This window comes from Copadichromis virginalis, linkage group LG9 (assembly GCF_057382275.1).
Source record: "Copadichromis virginalis isolate Kocher_CV1m ecotype Utaka linkage group LG9, C_Virginalis_male_GT1.1, whole genome shotgun sequence".
NCBI lineage: Eukaryota > Metazoa > Chordata > Actinopteri > Cichliformes > Cichlidae > Copadichromis > Copadichromis virginalis.
Window position 1 is genome coordinate 29,173,303 of NC_140626.1, and position 8,258 is coordinate 29,181,560.

Below are 8,258 nucleotides of genomic sequence, written 5' to 3' on the forward strand. Positions count from 1 at the left end.
TTAATAATAGAAGGATATTATTAAAGCAGCAAAGGCGGTTATATTTTTTCCTCTCTGAGATTCTACAGAAAATCTAATGGGCCTATTTGGATTAAAACGTAGGCGTACGTTCTTCAAACATGTACCCATTTATTAATCCAAACAAATATTAAAGTATAGTGGGTTTATAAAGAGTGAATTAAAAGCCTCTATTTGCGGAAGAAATACGCACTGACTTCTAAACATCGATCCCCTCCAAAAGAGCAATGAAAGCCGTGTATGAATAGAGACAATCGCATAAAACGGTCGCCTATCCTATATCGGCGCATCGTTCTCTTAGAGCATATACAATCTTCACACACACACACACACACACAACACACACTCACTACACCGTTACGTACCCGGGCTGGAGAAAGAGTGGCCCCTTAGCCTTATGTTTTTTTTTTCCTCCCGTGCGATCGATGCCCCCCCCCCCCCTTCTGCCCCCACCCCCATCCCTTCACCCCCAGCATTTCGTCCCAAACCCAGCCAAGTCTACCTACCGACTTAAAAAGCACCAAAAAAAGACGTAAAAACACACCTAATAATCCCCACTTTTGTAATCTAGTTCATCTAAACTAACACAAATATACGACTTAAAGACAATCTTGCAGCCAGCATCTCTTGGAAATAACATGACAATTTATGTGAGGAAATTAATGCCTAAGCCCACTGACGCGTATAGGAGACCGACAGTAGAAATGGAATTTACAGACTTTAAAGGGCGGAATTTAAATAAAATTAAATAAAACAAATGTTAATATCAATAAATGTAAAATAGAGTGGTAATTTTGCTGATGCTTAACATGCCGATGCTGAGGAAAATCAGGGGATCCCGGAGTTGGCTGGCTCTAAAAGGGGCTCTCTGTGCTATCGGTAGCCCAGCGATCGGTCGCTCTCTTGGGCGACGCAGCTGTGCACGCCTCGGTGAAGTGAGACTACTTTTTTAAGCGCAGCAGGTAAAGGTGTATGGACTATCGGCAGCAAATTCGCGTTACTTCTGTACCGATCATCTCGTTTTTTTAAAAGAAGCCTTACTTCGGAAATTTGAAAGATATGCACTTATTCCGGCGAGATGGGATCGTGTCGAGAGACTGATCGTGTCACTTCGGCCGAGAATGCCTGGAAGGTGCATGATTCCCGACGTGTACGGAAAAACTGGCTTAAACGCTGCAGTGCACCCAAAATATGACTTCAGATGAAATATCTTATCGTTGAAGCCTGAAATGAGGAGTCACTGAGTGGGGAGGGAAACAGCAAGCCGGACACCTCGACTAGACTCAAAGCGGACATGTCCGTGGGATCGGACTCCTGGAAAGGCAACACGATATCCGCACTGCAAAGCCACAAAAGCAGAGGAGGCGCTCGTCCCGTCCCGTTGTATCAAAGGTGGAACAACCATCGCATGTGTCCGCCACACAATCTGCACATTAGTATAAACTTTGCAAAAGGCAGGTCCGGACGTGGTATCGTACTGTACTGCCACGGACACATGCGTAAGAACGCCTCCAAGCCTGTCAGTCGCTTGTTTTATAGTAGCCAAAGAAGCCGGAGTTGCACTAACATCACGATATCCGCCTTTATTCTGGACTAAAAAACACCCAGCACCTGTTATCCAAACGACCCCGATGTCCAGGATCCACCGGCGAGATAGATAATCGATACCCGACCACTAAATTTAACACACACACACCCCAAACTACTCAATAAAAGTTAAAGGGAGAGGTGGAAATGAAAAACTTACTTTCTTCCCCCTCCAAAACCGTCACCTCCGCTTCTCTCTTTGCTCTTGGCTTTATAAAACAGTCACATCCAGCGTCTTGCGTAATTAGACAGTAAAAACATGGAAAAACGGGGAAAATTACAATAATCCTCCAACTTTATATTGGGAAAAGGGGGTAAAATCACAAATGTCAAGCATTTAGAGAGCTATCCCTTATTTTGGTTCCGGTGGCGGTGAAAAGACGTGTCGACGGGCTGCCTCGCAGTTTCTCTTGTGGACGGGGGTCGGGAAACGGAGGAAAGGAAATGAAAATCCGATATGTCTTTATTCTGCTAATTATTATCGTTTTAGCCCTGTTTAAAAAAATGGCTGATTAAGTTGAGTGCGCATGTCTTTGTGTGTCTATTTCCCGATATGCACTCTGGGAATGGGTAGAGAGACAGAGAGAGAGAGGACGAATGAGAGAGAGAGAGCGATAGGGAGGGAGGGAGCAAAGGAGAGACGGAGAGGGAGGGAGAGAGGAGAGAAGTGTAATTAGTGAGTTGATCAACAGTCTCCACATTGCAAATGACGCGCACACGGAGCCCTGGCGGCCGCAGAGGTCTATGCGCGCAGAGAATCCTTTTGTATGGTTTCTCTCCGAGGGCCAAATCACATGTAGAACAATGGACAACCGCTTCCTCCACAGCAAAATGAAAAAAAGGCTGGACTTCGAATTAGTTACAAGCACTTAGAAGTCATCTTTTCCCATAAAAAACATAAATAAAGCAAGTTGTGCAGATGAATATTTCTGAGGTGCAGCGCAAAATGCTCCAACAAGAATGTCTTTTAAGATGTGATTTAACAAAGATAGGATTCATATTTTTTGTGTGTACTTTACACCAGCTTGTTTTTTTTATTGATTATGATACTACAGGTAAATTATGATTTTTTTAATCGTGTAAAGCTCAGAATGTCTTTTTTTGATTCCGAGAAATTGTAGAATATAAAAAAAAAATCTTTATGTGATTTTTAAAACGGTAACTGCGCTTTGCGAATAACACTTTTGATCAATAACGAACGTAAAAACATAAAGAGAGGGGAAAAATACCTGAAAGGAGATTCAAAACCACAGAACCGGCTTTTTGCTGCGCATCAAAATGGACCTGTGTGTCAGGCCTACCTTTATATGTAAAAACAAAACACACACACAACATAAATTACATGTGAGTGATTTATATTACGTAGTTATGTGTGTGTGTAAAAAATATTCTCGTTGTTTACTGAAAGTGATGACTGTGCATGCGATCTGTCGCATATAATGGTACACATCGAGCCACAAAGGATCACAGTAATCCACCACATGTTGGAAAGTCATCTCTGCCCTTTCTGGACTACTGAGGCCCCGTGTGGGTTCAGTAGAATCAAACTGCAAAATCCAATACAGGGTCACGCAAAAATCACCGTGTCTATTCAAAGCTCAATTCACTGCCTTTTACATTTAGTGTCCTTACAAAGTGCAGCATTCTTTTTAGCCCTATATCATCTCAGTGCAAACAGTTTGCCGTGTTTCCCCCATCGGTTTCTTAATAGAGGCTTTTGGGCAAGAGGAAGACTTTACACAGTCTCAATCGGGGAGAAAATCAAGAGATCTTGTTCGCCTTCGTGGAAAAAAATCGAAGCTGGGGGTGAATTGAACTGCATGAGCCGGGACTTGGGATGTGATGATAAGGCTGCTGCTGGCAAGTGAAGTACTTGGTCTACTTTGCAGCCACATTGACTGGACTGCACCCATACCAACTGGATCCTTAAGAAGCCAAGAGATCCGAGCCCGACCCGACCCGAGGCTGTTTATTCTGGGTTTAGAGAGGTCTCCAACAAAGGGGGTGGGTGGGTCGAGGTGATGAACAGAGGCGTCACTTTTCACCCGGATCCAAGGCTCCTGCTGCTGCGCTACTGCTGTAGCTGCCTCCCTGTCCTACAGGGGGGTTTTTCTAGCCTGTCAGCCCTGGGAGGCGTCGCTCACAGACGGCTCGGAGAGTCGATTTTTACCCGCTTCAGCAGCGGACGCGTAAAAAAGTCCACCGGGGGCCGTGCGCTGATCTTTCAGAAGCAGTACGGAGTGGACCCTATATGCCATTTGTGACTTTATTCGCCAGAACGGAGGACTTTTGTAGATTATACAACCCTCATTTCTTTTATTTTTCTCTACGATCGTCTCCATTTCTGTGAAGGGATGTACTTATTTTACACGTGTGTGCTTAAATTTGCGCGCGCCGTTGGCATTTTCGGCGGAGTTGCGTTTGTTATTTCATCGCTTTTCGATGAGAAAACGAGAAATTACAAAGCGGATTTGGAGACCTGAAACAGGCTACCGCTTATCTTAACCTCCTGCGTTTTGTAAATCTCCCCCCACCCCCCTCCCGGTCTCCACCCTCCCTCTCTCCCAGCAGACGATGCTCTTTCTCGGGAGGACCGCTTGACAATAGACCGCGTTAACTAATATTTCTCCCTATTTTCACATCAGCAGCATCCTCAATTAATTGCAGATTTTTATCTGTAAACTCCGTTAGTGTCTCTCTGTTTTTGTGTGTGTGTCTCTCTCTCCGCGTATGTGTGTGCGTGCTTATGTTAGTCTCCGTGCGTGTGAGTGTGCACGAGCATGTGAGTATTTGTGTGTAAAGAAAATAAATTACAGGGAGATGTCTTGCTCGCATCACCAGAAGCTCACACCAGGTAGACTGAAATTAAACTGTGAGTTATAGAGTAATTATCGAACATTAAATGAATCGAGTTTGTTTTATTTTAAAGCCTCCATTGATATATATGAAAGGCGGCATTAAACACCCATAGTGGTCTTCTGTCACTTCAGTACATCAATAACTTTGAATGTCCGGAGAAATTGCCATATTGGCTAACCACACTGGGATATGCTAAGGGACTGTTGGTTCATCAATATTCCCTGAAGACAGACTGGAAACCTCTGTTGATGTTCAGCTTGATTTTTATGTTATTATTATTTTAAATATTTATTTAGTAATTTTTAAACCCGGTCTTTCATGTCTACTGCGGACACCTGATCGTAATTTTTTTTTCTGGATGTGCAATGAGACGTCCACCTTGTTTGTCCTATGCGTCGGCGCCCTCATGGGGTTGCAGGGTTGACCCCTCTGCCTCATCAGGACACACACAAAAAACACGCAAAAGCCCATAGCTCTGATCCGCAACCTGCCACACTGACCCACTGGCCAACTCTCGTCCAGCAAACACATACACAAACAAGCTTCATAAAGGGCCCATAAAACAGACAATAAGAAGTTAATTGTAACTCTTCCAACGCTTGGCACCTATGTGAGATTTCGCCACTGTCTCCAGAATAGTAAAGTGAACAAAAAAACAAATAAAAAAATGAAAATTGATCTTTCAAAAAAACTGCCAAGCCATTCAACATGCATTTGACCTCAAAAAATTAAAATATAAAAAATAAACGTGACACACAGAAATCCTCTAAAAGCAAAACCACTTGCAAAACCATCGCCTACATAAAATCCAAGGTGTGGAGTTGCAAAAATCAGTTAATCTGAAAATAAATAAAAAAAGACTGAATTATCTAATCGAAATTAATGTTTTTGAAAATCTTACTTCAGTTACTTGACTGACAGGACATCTCAAAGGAAAGTGGGCAGTTTTTTTTAAAATTTGGTGATAAAAGAGGAAAATGTGAGAAAACCACTAAAAACAAATGAAGTTTTTTTGTCCACAGATGCTCAACACAAACTCTCTCGACGTTTTCACACTCAACCCTAAAGCCACCCAGCAACGGTCCATAAATATGCAATCGGTATATACATATATAAAAAAAGAAAAACTTCAAATTTACCTCCTCTTACCTCTTCTTAAATTCCCACAAAAAGCACAAAGTAAAATAAGCCACTGAAAAAAGAAGATACATAAAAATGTAGACTCTTGGTACCTTTGGTATAAAGCATTCCGTTTTCCTTCTTTTCGTCGTTCTCTTGCTCAGTAGCGATCCGATAATAGCATATGGAAAGTGTTTTCAAAATGCCCAGATTTGGCACATTGTCATTGAAAAGAGAGGAGCGCAGTGATGCGGTGCTACAACAGGGGAAATGAGTTGCGGATTGGACGCAGCCCGCCTCGGTGCGGACTTATCCCACTTTAATTTAATATTCCGCAATCACACACACTAGTGATGGCATATAATTCAAGGAGAAATTCAGAGGGAAGGAAATGCTTTTGTGCGTGCACGCGCGCGTGTGTGTGTTGCGTTGTGTTTTTTTTTTTTTACATCACTTTATTTGATTAAGGAGAGAGGCAGCACAATATTGTCTTTTTTCTCTCTGTCTCCCTTTCCCTTTTTATTTGCCCCCCTCACCCCCACCCCAGTCACACTTTTTTCTATTCTTTTATACATGAAACAATAGATATTTATTTGTTTCTATTTAGATCATTTATTTAAAAATCAACAACTCCGACTTCTTTGCGCGTCGGTGTCACACTGCCATCATGCCTAACATAAAATCGAGACCCATAAACGCTTGTTTGTAAAACACTGAACCCAAAATCAATGTATTGGGTCATTTCAATCGATTATATAAACGAAAATCCATACGCAACATGAGACCGGTATCAGCCCATTCTTCCGCTCTCTTTTAAAGAGAGAGAGAGGGAGGGAGCGGGAGGGAGAGAGAGAGATGAAAAAAGCAAAGAAGGGGGAAAAAAGAGAAGAAAAGGAGAGCTTGTAGCGCCTGAGCTAAAAACAAAGACTGTCAAAGCAGCCCTTTGCCTCAGTCACTTAGATCAGGGCTTCTCCAACATTTTCATGTCAAGGACCCCCAAATGGACACACCTTGCACAAAGGGGTCCTCTTTTAATTGGATTTTGTCCCTGGGGTGACCAATACAGTTTTTGTTGTTGTCGTTATTGATTTAAAATTGCGTCGCAGACCTGTTTTAAGTGATGCCAGTGACACAAGTGAAACCTTTGTTCAGACACGTGCTTTCTAATTGGAGTAATTCTGGCTTAATGAAATCACAGTGAAATTAAACAATTCTGCGCTTTACCCCCGGGGGTGACCCTCTCCGGCGCGGCCTTTGAGGATTCTTGAATCCAGATTTTGAGGACCACTGACTTAGATGTCAAAGTGCTTCCAGATGCACAGTGATAGTGCGAGTCCTGATGACAACAATTAGAAAGAAAATGCCCTAATCAAACGTGGCCACACGGGATTACGCTGCATTTCAAGGGTCAAGGGGAATCGTTTCAGTACCCCTGCTTTCCACAAAACCCACTCTGCATGCCAAATATCACATTTCAGCATCACATAACCTAAACCCACCAACAATCAAGCACTTCATGCACTATAATCACATATGCAAATGACATAAGAAAAGGTATGGACATGACAGCAAGTGCCCGCTCTCAGATGAGCTATTGCATAAACTGTGCTTTAATATGCAACGTGATATGGGAGGTGTGTGGGGCAAGAAACGGGGGAATTAGGACAGGCGGAGGGGTAAAATAAGGAGGTGCCAATCATGTAAAATTTACATGGGACCACAGCTGTTGGGGCTCTCGGGCAGGGAAAGAGGTGGAGTGCAATTGGGGAGGGGTTGGTCATGAGATTAGGAGACGGAGGGAGAAGACAGGGGTGAAGGTGTGGGTGGTGGGTTCGCCGGTGCCACTCTGTTTATTTGATAAGCGCAATCGATGGCCCTTGACTGTAAAGTCTTTACCCAGATGCAGGCGGGGCAAGGTCTGCTGTGATACTGCTCCCGAACAAGAACAAGTGTTGAAGGCAAAGAGGAAGGAGACGCAGCAGAAGAACTGAGAGAAGAGAGGGAGGGAGAGTGAAAGAGAGAGAGAGAAGGGTGACTTGGCAGACGTCGCCGCTCGCATTTCGGGTCGCTCACGAGAGGAAAAGCAACACTATAAGTGCCTGCACACCCTCGGAAGCACACACGCCCTCCCCGCTTCCCCGTGTGCAACCCTCTCACACAACACACACAGCCAACATCACTGCTGTTTCCATTCAGTCTCACCTCGCCCTGCTGCCCTCCTCCCACTTGGCCCTTTGGTCCTCCGATCTTTTTCATTGTTGAACCCTGTTTAATAGACACGCGTCCAGTGAGTGTCCTCCATACGACGGTGGTGGGGGATGGGACCCCCCGGTTCCACACACACCCACCCCCAAAAAACGGCTTTATCGTTACGCGCAAACACACACACACACACACACACACACACACACACACACACACACACACACACACACACACACACACACACACACACACACAACTACTCTCTTCATTCTATTGATTATCACTCAGATCCACGTGGACTTACACCGGTAAAGCTGCCGTGGATGGGAACAAAAGCACCTGTATGCTCCATTAAATAAAAATTAAAAAATCAGCTGACAGTAGCCTATTCACAATATAGAACAAAATAACTGTAATGATTCCCGGTTAGTAATGTAACTACAATCTCTACAATCAGTATTTAAATATTC

General features: G+C 43.7%; 1 protein-coding gene across 1 annotated transcript in view; it reads right to left on the minus strand.

Annotated features, from left to right (window-relative positions):
• zfhx4 (zinc finger homeobox 4) overlaps positions 1-2,149 on the minus strand; it is an 80,795-nt gene extending 78,646 nt beyond the window's left edge. Inside the window, exon 1 of the mRNA XM_085468644.1 lies at positions 1,766-2,149. The gene's annotated coding sequence lies outside the window, so the exon portion shown is untranslated. The remainder of the gene's footprint in view (positions 1-1,765) is intronic.
• Between the last annotated feature and the right edge of the window lie 6,109 nt (positions 2,150-8,258).